Source organism: Salmo trutta, chromosome 16 (assembly GCF_901001165.1).
Source record: "Salmo trutta chromosome 16, fSalTru1.1, whole genome shotgun sequence".
Taxonomy (NCBI): Eukaryota; Metazoa; Chordata; class Actinopteri; order Salmoniformes; family Salmonidae; genus Salmo; species Salmo trutta.
In genome coordinates this window covers 27493387-27507022 of record NC_042972.1, presented here as the reverse complement: position 1 = coordinate 27507022, position 13636 = coordinate 27493387, and the positions used below count along the sequence as shown (strand labels likewise).

At 47.2% G+C, this 13636-nt stretch overlaps 1 protein-coding gene across 7 annotated transcripts in view; it reads left to right on the top strand.

The window, feature by feature from the left end:
- Positions 1-1092: 1092 nt before the first annotated feature.
- LOC115150452 (nck-associated protein 5-like) overlaps positions 1093-13636 on the top strand; it is a 125387-nt gene continuing 112843 nt past the window's right edge. For 4 of the 7 annotated variants that reach the window (XM_029693757.1, XM_029693754.1, XM_029693755.1 and 1 more), the window contains exon 1: positions 1093-1347. The gene's annotated coding sequence lies outside the window, so the exon portion shown is untranslated. The remainder of the gene's footprint in view (positions 1348-13636) is intronic. The other 3 variants (XM_029693761.1, XM_029693760.1, XM_029693756.1) reach the window with 1 other exon arrangement.

The following is a 13636-nucleotide window of genomic DNA, read 5'->3' as shown; positions in this document are numbered from 1 at the left end:
GCCAGTCCGTGGTGAGTAACTGCAGTCCTGATGTCCAGAAGTTATTTCCGGTTATAAGAGATGGAAGCAGCAACATTATGTACAAAACAGTAAAAAAATAAGTTACAAACAACGCAAATAATTTGTTTTTAAATCACAATCGGTTGGGGACACGTAAAATGTCTGCCTTCCTCTCCAGCGCCATTTTAGTTCTATATGTGCACAGGGTCAAATGATCAAACCACAGACTTCTATTTGTCAAAAGTACGCTACCGTTCAAAGCTTTGGGGTCACTCAGAAATGTCATTGTTTTTGTATGCATTCACCACTGTAAGTCGCTCTGGATAAGAGTGTCTGCTAAATGACTAAAATGTAAATGTAAATGAAAGAAAAGCAAATTTTCTGTCTATTAAAATAACATAAAATTGAAATACAGAAATACAGTGTAGACATTGTTAATGTTGTAAATGAGTATTGAAGTTGGAAACGGCAGATTTTTTTATAGAATATCTACATAGGCGTACATAGGCCCATTATCAGCAACCATCACTCCTGAGTTCCAATGGCATGTTTTGTTAGCTAATCCAAGTTTATCATTTTAAAAGGCTAATTGATCATTAGAAAACCCTTTTGCAATTATGTTAGCACAGCTGAAAAATGTTGTCCTGATTAAAGAAGCAATAAAACTGGCCTGTTATTTTAATGGACAAATTTTTTGGATTTTCTTTCAAAAATGAGAACATTTCGAAGTGACCCAAAACTTTTGAACGGTAGTGTATGTCTGGAGGTTAGACACGGGAAATTACCTGGTAAAACAGATAATTACACGGTGGGAAATAAATCACAATGACTGGAGCACAGGACTTTCTTAGCATTTACCCCACTTGGATATCATCTCAAAGGGGACAAAATAGTATAGGCTAGTATGCTTTATAGTAGGCTGTAATAGAGTGTATATATAGTATAGGATAGTAGTCATGAATTTAGTATAACAACATAATATGCCACGGGAGGTACTGTAATTTTTTACATTTTTTAAATGGACTAAGATGGTTAGTTTTGGTTAGTTTTCCAAATAAGATAAGGACCACACGGACATTGGCTGCCCCAATGAGAGCGTGGGGACTCGGAGGCGAGAGCAATATAAAGCCATGACATCACATTTCCTGACGACCGCTTCCAAATGCGGAAAGATCTCGGAGAGTGACTTTTTTCAAGCTTGCTCCGTCCGAGGAAAATAATGAATGCAGCTTATTTTTTAAGCAATACGCATTCTCGCTTGACTTAAGTATGCATTTTAAGACGTGCCCTATTTAACGTTGGTGCTGCATTACTGTCCGTGTCTCTCCCTATGCACCATTTTTCTAGGTAAGTGAATGTTATTTTCACCACCGTGTACCGATGTGCTGTTTAGAAAAATACTTGCGAGTAGGGTCGTGGGACAAACCTTAGACTGGGTATTTTAATGTAATGAAGAACGTCGCAAACAATGGTGTGCAAACAGGTTTGTAGTAGGCTACCGATACTCCCATGTACTTGGCGGTGACTGTCGTACGTGGTGGCTATATGTAAACACAATGAACCGTTAACTGTTAATATGTGACGTTCATGTCGCTGCATTAATTTAAACGTGAGCATGAAACCGGTTAGTCAGCGAACACGAATTATCGCGCCCAGACCGTCATCACGATATTATCCCACATTAAAATCTTCTATGCATTGGACATCTCCTAAGATTTATTTCAATAACAAAAGGCCTATTAAATACCTAAACGTGTAGCATTTGCTATAGCCTAAGTGCATGTAAGTGCCATGTCAGTTTTGATAGGATACTGGTTGTCATTAGTAATACGTCGTTTGCTGTTTTTTGTTTTATTTTATTTTCTCATTATGGAACATGATACAAACTTGATCATTTTCTGAGGCTACATAACATGAAGGACTACATGGGTGGCAGGTAGCCTAGTGGTTAGAGCGTTGGACCAGTAACCGAAAGGTTGCTAGAAATCGAATCCGGAGCTGACAAGGTAAAAATCTGTCGTTCTTCCCCTGAACAAGGCAGTTAACCCACTGTTCCTAGGCTGTCATTGTAAATGAGAATTTGTTCTTAACTGACTTGCCTAGTTAAATAAGGTAAAATAAATAATAAATATAGGGCACAACATCTGCTCAAACTACCAGCCTTGATTCTCTCTATAGTTAGTACTCTAAGGCATGCCACATGTTATAAGTGTATCTGCCTTTACTTACACAGCTACATTTTTACACTGAACAAAAATATCAATGCAACATGTAAAATGTAGGTCCCATGTTTCATGAGCTGAAATAAAATATCCTAGAAATGTTCCATATGTTCAAAGCTTATTTCTCTCAAATTTTGTGCACAAATTTGTTTACATCCCTGTTAGTGAGCATTTCTCCTTTGCCAAGATAATCCATCCACCTGACAGGTGTGGCATATCAAGAAGCTGATTAAACGTCATGATCATTACACAGGTGCACCTTGTGCTGGGGACAAAAGTACACTAAAATGTTTGGTTTTGTCACACAATGCCACAGATGACAAGTTAAGGAGCATGCAATTGACATCCTGACTGCAGGAATGTCCACCAGAGCTGTTGCCAGAGAATTTGGTATTCATTTCTCTACCATAAGCCGCCTCCCAACGTCATTTTAGAGAATTTGGCAGTACGTCCAACCGGCCTCACAACCGCAGATCAGGTGTAACCACGCCTGCTCAGGACCTCCACATCTGGCTTCTTCACCTGCGGGATCGTCTGAGACCAGCCACCCGGACAGCTGATGAAACTGTGAGTTTGGACAACCTGAAGAATTTCTGCACAAACTGTCACAAACTGTCTCAGGGAAGCTCATCTGCGTGCTTATCGTCCTCACCAGGGTCTTGACCTGACTGCAGTTTGGCGTCATAACCGACTTCAGTGGGCAAATGCTCACCTTCTATGGTAGAGGTCGACCGACTTATGATTTTTCAACGCCGATAACGATTATTGGAGGACCAAAAAAAGCAGAAAGCGATTAAATCGGCAGATTTTTATATTTTTGTAATATTTTATATTTGTAATAATGACAATTACAACAATACTGAATGAACACTTATTTTAACTTAATATAATACATCAATAAAATAAATTTAGCCTCAAAAAAATTATGAAACATGTTCAATTTGGTTTAAATAATGCAAAAACAAAGTGTTGGAGAAGAAAGTAAAAGTGCAATATGTGCCATGTAAAAAAGCTAAGGTTTAAGTTCCTTGCTCAGAACATGAGAACATATAAAAGCTGGTGGTTCCTTTTAACATGAGTCTTCAATATTCCCAGGTAAGAAGTTTTAGGTTGTAGTTATTATAGGACTATTTCTCTCTATACGATTTGTATTTCATATACCTTTGACTATTGGATGTTCTTATAGGCACTTTAGTATTGCCAGTGTAACAGTATAGCTTCTGTCCCTCTCCTCGCCCCTACCTGGACTTGAACCAGGAACACATCGACAACAGCCACCCTCGACGCATCGTTACCCATGTAGAGCAAGGGGAACAACTACTCCAAGTCTCAGAGCGAGTGCCGTTTGAAACGGAACCGTTCCGTATTTTATCTAACGGGTGGCATCCCTAAGTCTAAATATTCCTGTTACATTGCACAACCTTCAATGTTATGTCATAATTACGTAAAATTCTGGCAAATTAGTTCGCAACGAGCCAGGCGGCCCAAACTGTTGCATATACCCTGACTCTGCGTGCAATGAACGCAAGAGAAGTGACACAATTTCACCTGGTTAATATTGCCTGCTAATCTGGATTTCTTTTAGCTAAATATGCAGGTTTAAAAATATACATTTACATTTAAGTCATTTAGCAGACGCTCTTATCCAGAGCGACTTACAAATCACCTTAAGATATCCAGTGGAACAACCACTTTACAATAGTGCATCTAAATCTTTCGGGGGGGGGGGGGGGTGAGAAGGATTACTTTATCCTATCCCAGGTATTCCTTAAAGAGGTGGTGTTTCAGGTGTCTCTGGAAGGTGGTGATTGACTCCGCTGTCCTGGCGTTGTGAGGGAGCTTGTTCCACCATTGGGGTGCCAGAGCAGCGAACAGTTTTGACTGGGCTGAGCGGGAGCTGTGCTTCTTCAGAGGTAGGGAGGCGAGCAGGCCAGAGGTGGATGAACGCAGTGCCCTTGTTTGGGTGTAGGGCCTGATCAGAGCCTGAAGGTACGGAGGTGCCGTTCCCCTCACAGCTCCGTAGGCAAGCAGCATGGACTTGTAGCGGATGCGAGCTTCAACTGGAAGCCAGTGGAGAGAGCGGGGGAGCGGGGTGACGTGAGAGAACTTGGGAAGGTTGAACACCAGACGGGCTGCGGCGTTCTGGATGAGTTGTAGGGGTTTAATGGCACAGGCAGGGAGCCCAGCCAACAGCGAGTTGCAGTAATCCAGACGGGAGGTGACAAGTGCCTGGACTAGGACCTGCGCCGCTTCCTGTGTGAGGCAGGGTCGTACTCTGCGAATGTTGTAGAGCATGAACCTACAGGATCGGGTCACCGCCTTGATGTTAGTGGAGAACGACAGGGTGTTGTCCAGGGTCACGCCAAGGTTCTTAGCACTCTGGGAGGAGGACACAAGGGAGTTGTCAACCGTGATGGCGAGATCATGGAACGGGCAGTCCTTCCCCGGGAGGAAGAGCAGCTCCGTCTTGCTGAGGTTCAGCTTGAGGTGGTGATCCGTCATCCACACTGATATGTCTGCCAGACATGCAGAGATGCGATTCGCCACCTGGTTATCAGAAGGGGGAAAGGAGAAGATTAATTGTGTGTCGTCTGCGTAGCAATGATAGGAGAGACCATGTGAGGATATGACCGAGCCAAGTGACTTGGTGTATAGTGAGAATAGGAGAGGGCCTAGAACAGAGCCCTGGGGGACACCAGTGGTGAGAGCACGTGGTGCGGAGACAGATTCTCGCCACGCCACCTGGTAGGAGCGACCTGTCAGGTAGGACGCAATCCAAGCGTGGGCCGCGCCGGAGATGCCCAGCTCGGAGAGGGTGGAGAGGAGGATCTGATGGTTCACGGTATCAAAGGCAGCAGATAGGTCTAGAAGGATGAGAGCAGAGGAGAGAGAGTTAGCTTTAGCAGTGCGGAGAGCCTCCGTGACACAGAGAAGAGCAGTCTCAGTTGAATGCCCAGTCTTGAAACCTGACTGATTAGGATCAAGAAGGTCATTCTGAGAGAGATAGCAGGAGAGCTGGCCAAGGACGGCACGTTCAAGAGTTTTGGAGAGAAAAGAAAGAAGGGATACTGGTCTGTAGTTGTTGATATCGGAGGGATCGAGTGTAGGTTTTTTCAGAAGGGGTGCGACTCTCGCTCTCTTGAAGACGGAAGGGACGTAGCCAGCGGTCAAGGATGAGTTGATGAGCGAGGTGAGGTAGGGGAGAAGGTCTCCGGAAATGGTCTGGAGAAGAGAGGAGGGGATAGGGTCAAGTGGGCAGGTTGTTGGGCGGCCGGCCGTCACGAGACGCGAGATTTCATCTGGAGAGAGAGGGGAGAAAGAGGTCAAAGCACAGGGTAGGGCAGTGTGAGCAGGACCAGCGGTGTCGTTTGGCTTAGCAAACGAGGATCGGATGTCATCAGCCTTCTTTTCAAAATGGTTGACGAAGTCATCCGCAGAGAGAGAGGAGGGGGGGGAGGAGGATTCAGGAGGGAGGGGAAGGTAGCAAAGAGCTTCCTAGGGTTAGAGGCAGATGCTTGGAATTTAGAGTGGTAGAAAGTGGCTTTAGCAGCAGAGACAGAAGAGGAAAATGTAGAGAGGAGGGCGTGAAAGGATGCCAGGTCCGCAGGGAGGCGAGTTTTCCTCCATTTCCGCTCGGCTGCCCGGAGCCCTGTTCTGTGAGCTCGCAGTGGTATATACTTCTGTGTATTGATTTTAAGAAAGGCATTGATGTTTATGGTTAGGTACAGTCGTGCAACGATTGTGCTTTTTTTCCCGCAAATGCGCTTTTGTTAAATCATGCCCCGTTTGGTGAAGTCGGCTGTCTTTGTTAGGAAGAAATAGTCTTCACAGTTTACAATGAGCCAGGCGGCCCAAACTGCTGCATATACCCTGACTCTGTTGCAAGAGAAGTGACACATTTTCGCTAGTTAAAAGAAATTCGTGTTATCAAGCAATATTAACTAAATATGCAGGTTTAAAAATATATACTTGTTTATTGATTTTAAGAAAGGCATTGATGTTTATGGTTAGGTACACATTGGAGCAATGTGTACCTAAGCGATTATATGCAACGCAGGACAGGCTAGATAAACTAGTAATATCATCAACCATGTGTAGTTAACTAGTGATTATGATTGATTGTTTTTTATAAGATAAGTTTAATGCTAGCTAGCAACTTATCTTGGCTTCTTACTGCATTCGCGTAACAGGCAGGCTCCTCGTGGAGTGCTTTGTAAAGCAGGTGGTTAGAGTGTTGGACTAGTTAATCGTAAGGTTGCAAGATTGAATCCCCGAGCTGACAAGGTAAAAATCTGTCGTTCTGCCCCTGAACAAGGCAGTTAACCCACCGTTCCTAGGCTGTCATTGAAAATAAGAATGTGTTCTTTAACTGACTTGCCTAGTTAAAAAAAAAAAAACGGCCAAATCGGCGTCCAAAAATACAGATTTCCAATTGTTATGACAACTTGAAATCGGCCCTAATTAATCGGCCATTCCGATTAATCGGTTGACCTCTAAGTACATCGACAACGTGGTCCCCAGAGTGACCGTATGTACATATCCTAACCAGAAGCCATGGATTACAGACAACATCCGCACCGAGCTAAAGGCTAGTGCTGCCTCTTTCAAGGAGCAGGACTCTAATGTGGATACTCATAAGAAATCTTGCTATGCCCTCTGACAAACCATCAAACAGTCAAAGTGTCAATACAAGACTAAGATTAAATCCTACTACACCGGTTCTGATGCTCGTCGGATGTGGCAGGGCTTGCAAGCTATTAGACTACAAAGTGAGACCCAGCCACGTGCTGCCCAGAGACGTGAGCCTACCAGACGGGCTAAATGCCTTTTTATGCACGCTTCGAGCAACACTGAAGCATGCATGAGAGCACTAGCTGTTCCAGACGACTCTGTGATCACGCTCTCTGTAGCCGACGTGAGCAAGACCTTTTTAAACAGGTCAACATTCACAAGGCCGTGGGGCCAGACGGATTACCAGGACGTGTACTCAAAGCATGCGTGGACCAACTGGCAAGTGTCTTCACTGACATTTTCAAAATCTCCCTGACAGTCTGTAATACATACATGTTTCAAGCAGACACCCATAGTCCCTGTGCCCAAGAACACAAAGGTAACCTTCCTAAATGACTACCGCCCCGTAGCACTCACGAAGTGCTTTGAAACGCTGGTCATGGTTCACATCAACACCATTATCCCTGAAACCCTAGACCCACTCCAATTCGCATTCCATCCCCAACAGAATGCTGTTAATTGACTACAGCTCAGCGTTCAACACCCTTGTGCCCACTAAGCTCATCACTAAGCTAAGGACCCTGGGACTAAACACCTCCCTCTGCAACTGGATCCTGGACTTCCTGACAGGCCACCCTCCAGGTGGTAAGGGTAGGCAACAACACATCTGCCCCTCGGGGTGCGTGCTTAGTCCCCTCCTGTACTTCCTGTTAACCCACGACTGCATGGCCAAGCACAACTCCAACAACATCATTAAGTTTGCTGACGACACAATGGTGGTAGGTCTGATCACTGACAATGATGAGACAGCCTATAGGGAGGTCAGAGATGGACAGTAACCTGTCCCTCAATGTGAGCAAGACAGAGGAGCTGATCATAGACTACAGGAAAAGGAGGGCCAAATACCCCCCATCCCATTCACATCGACAGGGCTGTAGTGGAGTGGGTCAAGAGCTTCAAGTTCTTTGGTGTCCACGTCATCAATGAACTATCATGGTACAAACACACCAAGGCAGTCGTGAAGAGGGCACGACAACGCCTATTCCCCCCTCAGGAGACTGAAAATATTTGGCATGGGTCCCCAGATCCTCAAAAAGAGGGTAGTGCGTGCGGCCCAGTACATCACTGGGGCCAAGCTTCCTGCCATCCAGGACCTCTATACTAGGTGGTGTTGGAGGAAAGCCCCAAAAATGGTAAAAGACTCCAGTCACCCAAGTCATAGACTGTTCTCTCTGCTACCGCATAGCAAGCGGTACCGGCGCACCAAGTCCAAAGGCTCCTTAACAGTTTGTACCCCCAAGCCATAAGACTGCTGAACAATTAACAAATGGCCACCTGGACTATTTGTATTGACTATGCATAGTCACTTTACCCCTACCTACATGTATCAATTACCTTGTGTAACCTGTACCCCTGCACATTGACTCGGTACTGGTACCCCCTGTATATACAGTGCATTTGGAAAATATATATACCCCTTCACTTTTTTGCTCCAGCTTTATTCTAAAATAATAAATAAATAAAGCTCAATCTATGGGGTATTCTGTGTAATGAGAAAGTGAAAACAGAATTTGTAAAAAGTTTTGCAAATGTATTAAAATAAAAAAAAACTGTCACACATTTTACATAAGTATTCAGACCCTTTGCTATGAGACTCAATTGAGTTCAGGTGCATCCTGTTTCCATTGATGTTTCTCCAACTTGATTTTAGTCCACCAAGGCACACACCTGTCTATATATGGTCCCACAGTTGACAGTGCATGTCACAGCAAAAAACCAAGCCTTGAGGTCGAAGGAATTGTCCGTAGAGCTCTGAGACAGGATTGTGTCGAGGCACAGATCTGGGGAAGGATACCAAACAATTTCTGCAGCATAGGTCCCCAAGAACACAGTGGCCTACATCATTCTTAAATGGAAGAAGTTTGGAATCACCAAGAATGTTGCTAGAGCTGGCCACCCGGCCAAACTGAGCAATCAGTAGAGAAGGGCCTTGGTCATTAAGGTGACCAAGAACCTGATGGTCAGTCTGCAGAGCTCCTCTGTGGAGATGGGAGAACCTTCCATAAGGAAAACCATCTCTGCAGCACTCCACCAATCAGACCTTTATGGTAGAGTGGCCAGATGGAAGCCACTCCTCAGTAAAAGGCACATGACAGCCCACTTGGAATTTGCCAAAAGGCACCTAAAGGACTCTCAGACCATGAGAAACCAGATTCTCTGGTCTGATGAAACCAAGATTGAACTCTTTGGCCTGAATGCCAAGTGTCATGTCTGGAGGAAATCTGGCACCATACTCAATTGTATGGTGGTGAAGTATGGTGGTGGCAGCATCATGCTGTGGGGATGTTTTTCAGCGGCAGGGATTGGGAGACTAGTCAGGATCGAGGGAAAGATGACCGGAGCAAAGTACAGAGAGATCCTTGATGAAAACCTGCTCAGGACCTCAAACTGGGGCAAGGTTGACCTTCCAACATGACAACGACCCTAAGCACACAGCCAAGACAACGCAGGAGTGGATTCGGGACTAGTCTCTGTCCTTGAGTGGCCCAGCCAGAGCCCAGACTTGAACCCAATCGAACATCTCTGGAGAGACCTGAAAATAGCTGTGCAGTGATGCTTCCCATCCAACCTGACAGCGCTTGAGGGGATCTGCAGAGAAGAATGGGAGAAACTCCCCAAATACAGATGTGCCAAGCTTGTAGCGTCATTCCAAGAAGACTTCAGGAGGCAATCGCTGCCAAAGGTGCTTCAACAAAGTACTGAGTAAAGGGTCTGAGTACTTGGGTAAATTTGATATTTCAGATTCACATGAAGCATGTGCACAACCACGTACACATGTGCGCGAGCTTGGCAAGTATACATGTATTTACATTGTGTGTGCATGCTGTATGTGATAGAAATCTGAACGCACTACCAGCTCCTTGACAAGTTGGATTAAAAATATTTTCCTGTTGATATTGTTGTACTTGGTACAGTAAGTACAAATTTAATTTTATTCAACATTCCAGCTTGTAGAAGACCTGAAGACCATTTCCACTTTACATATCATTGGTCAATAACCATAATTGGATTGATCAAAAGTGGAGTAACTCAAATGGTGATCTTGTGCTTGAATGATTTATACCTATATATTGATATAAGAAGTTCATAAATGTATTTACTTTGATATTTGCGCCGCTGATTAACTAAGTTAAACTTTTTTTTCCTGAGTTGGCGTGCAGCTACATTTCATAGACACTTTTAGATTCGCTAAGAGTGATTTACGTCTTGGTTTCATTAGGCCAACGAGAGGGCGTAGAGAGGAATTACAGAAGTCCATCTCTAAAGCCAAAAGTAATCCTTATAGTCATGTAGTTACAGTAACTCAACCAGGGTTTCCGTTAGCTGGTAATAGCCGGCTTTTGTCAGATTAAAATAGATAAGCCGATAAATAAAATTGGCGCCAGCCAATTGTCCAGGAGAAGAAAAAATCCCATTGCGAAATAATGCCTTTTAGCCTATTAATTGATGGGAATACTAGTCGATGGATATACACTACATGACCAAAAGTATGTGGACACCTGCTCGCCGAACATCTCATTCCAAAATCATGACCATTAATATGGAGTTGGTCCGTCCTTTGCTGCTATAACAGGCCTCCACTCTTCTGGGAAGGTTTTCCACTAGATGTTGGAACATTGCTGTGGGGACTTACTTCCATTTAGCAACAAGCATTCGTGAGGTCAAGCACTGATGTTGGGTGATTAGGCCTGGTTTGCAGTCTGCGTTCCAATTCATCCCAAAGGTGTTCGACGGGGTTGAGGTCAGGGCTCTGTGCAGGCCAGTCAAGTTCTTCCACACAGATCTCGACAAACCATTTTTGTATGGATCTCTCTTTGTGCACAGGGGCATTGTCATGGTGAAACAGGAAAGGGCCTTCCCCAAACTGTTGCCACAAAGTTGGAAGCACAGAATTGACTAGAATGTAATTGTATGCTGTAGCATTAAGATTTCCCTTCACTGGAACTAAGGTGCCTAAACCATGAAACAGCCCCAGACCATTATTCCTCCTCCACCAAACTTTTTCAGTTGGCACTATGCATTGGGACAGGTAGCGTTTTCCTGGCATCTGCCAAACCCAGATTCGTCCGTCGGACTGCCAGATGGTAAAGCGTGATTCATCACTCCAGAGAACGCATTTCCACTGCTCCAGTCTAATGGCAGCGAGCTTTACACCACTACAGCCAACACTTTCATAAAACTCCTAGTGAACAGTTATTGTGCTGACGTTGCTTCTAGAGGCAGTTTGGAACTCTGTAGCGAGTGTTGCAACCGAGGACAGATTATTTTTACCCCCTACGCACTTCAGTGGGCCTGTTCTATGAGCTTGTGTGGTATACCACTTCGCAGCTGAGCTGTTGTTGCTCCCAGACGTTTCCACTTCACAATAACACTTGCAGTTGACTGGGGCAGCTCTAGCAGGGCAGAAATTTCATGAACTGACTTGTTGGAAAGGTGGCATCTTATGACGGTGTAACGATTGGCGTCGGGTGATGAGGAAGCGGACCAAAACGCAGCTGGGAGCGAACACGTTTATTCTTACACTGAATTAAAAACGTACACGAAATCAAGAAAATGCCTGATCATTAACTGCTCAAACAAAAGAGACCACAACCCACAAACATCGTGGGGGGAAAGGAACTTAAATGTGATTCCCAATCAGACATAACTAGCGACAGCTGTCTGATTGGAAATCACCCCCGAGCCCAACATAGAAATAAACCACAAAGAAAGGCTATAACAAAACATAGAAAATAAATCATAGAAATACCACACCCTGACCAAAATAGCAGAGTTCCCCTGGTCAGGGCGTGACAGTACCCCCCCTCCAACGGTGCGTACTCCCGGCGCACCAACCTAAAGTCTATTAGGGGGGGGACCCGGGTGGGCGCCTCACCCTCGGTGGAGGCTCTGGCCCCGGGCGTGTTTCTCCCCCTGCCTCCACCCTAGCCCTACCCCTCTGGCCCGGACTGGACCACGGTGGAGCGGCATGCTCAGGCTCCGGAGCGGAGCCGCCGACCGGAACAGGACTGGTCACCGGTGGACCGGACACAGGCCGTGCCGGACTGTGGACACGCGCCGTGGGCCTGGTGCGGGGAACAGGGACGGGCCGGACAGGACCGGGGACACGCACCACCAGCCTGGTGCGGGGAGCAGGGACGGTCCGGACTGGCCTGGGGACACGCACCACCAGCCTGGTGCGGGGAGCAGGGACGGTCCGGACTGGCCTGGGGACACACACCACCAACCTGGTGCGGGGAGCAGGGACGGGCCGGACTGGACTGGGGACACGCACCACCGGCTTGGTGCGGGGAGCCGGGATGAGCCGGACAGGACTGTGGACACGCACCACTAACCTGGTGCGGGGAGCAGGGACGGGCCGGACTGGACTGGGGACACGCACCACTGGCTTGGTGCGGGGAGCAGGGACGGGCCGGACTGGACTGGGGACACGCACCACTGGCTTGGTGCGGGGAGTAGGAATGGGCCGGACAGGACTGGGGACACGCAACACTAACCTGGTGCGGGGAGCAGGGACGGGCCGGACTGGACTGGGAACACGCACCACTGGCTTGGTGCGGGGAGCAGGGACGGACTGGACTGGGGACACGCACCACTGGCTTGGTGCGGGGAGCAGGGACGGGCCGGACTGGACTGGGGACACACACCACTGGCTTGGTGCGGGGAGCAGGGATGGGCCGGACAGGACTGTGGACACGCACCACCAACCTGGTGCGGGGAGCAGGGACGGGCCGGACAGGACTGGGGACACGCACCACTGGCTTGGTGCGGGGAGCAGGAATGGGCCGGACAGGACTGGGGACGTCTGGCAGCTCGGGACAGTCTGGGCAGTCTGGCCCCTCCGGCAGTTCAGCGCAGTCTGGCCACTCCGGCAGTTCAGCGCAGTCTGGCCACTCCGACGACTGTTGACTGGCGGGCAGCTCCGACGACTGTTGACTGGCGGGCAGCTCCGACGACTGTTGACAGGCGGGCAGCTCCGACGACTGTTGACTGGCGGGCAGCTCCGACGACTGTTGACTGGCGAGGCTGGGTTCACGCACTTGAAGCCTGGTGCGTGGTGCTGGTACCGGATATATAGGACCATGGAGGCTTACTGGCGGTCTCGAGCTTAACCCTGGCATCGCCCTTTCTGGCTGAATGCCTGCTACCCCCTGGTAACTGCGGGGCGCTGGTATAGCGCGTACTGGCCTAAAAACACTTGGCCTCGCCATAACACCCATTACCCCGAAGCATAAGCCCTGTCCATTAACTGGCCTCCGAAAAGCAGTCCGGGGATTTGGCCTGGGGCTCCAAACTTGCCCCGCAAAACTCCCCTTGTGCCCCCCCCAAAAAATTATTGGGGAGGCCTCTCGAGTTTCCTCAACTCCTCGTTCCTCTGCTGCTTGGTCCTGGTTTGGTGGGTTGTTCTGTAACGATCGTCGCCTGGTGACGAGGAAGCGGACCAAAACGCAGCTGGGAGCGAACACATGTTTATTGAACACACTGGAATTAAACATGTACACAAAATCAAGAAAACTGTCGATACGTTATGTGCTCAAAACAAAGAGACAACAACCCACAAACATCGTGGGGGGAAAAGGAACTTAAATATGATTCCCCAATCAGAGGCAACTAGCGACAGC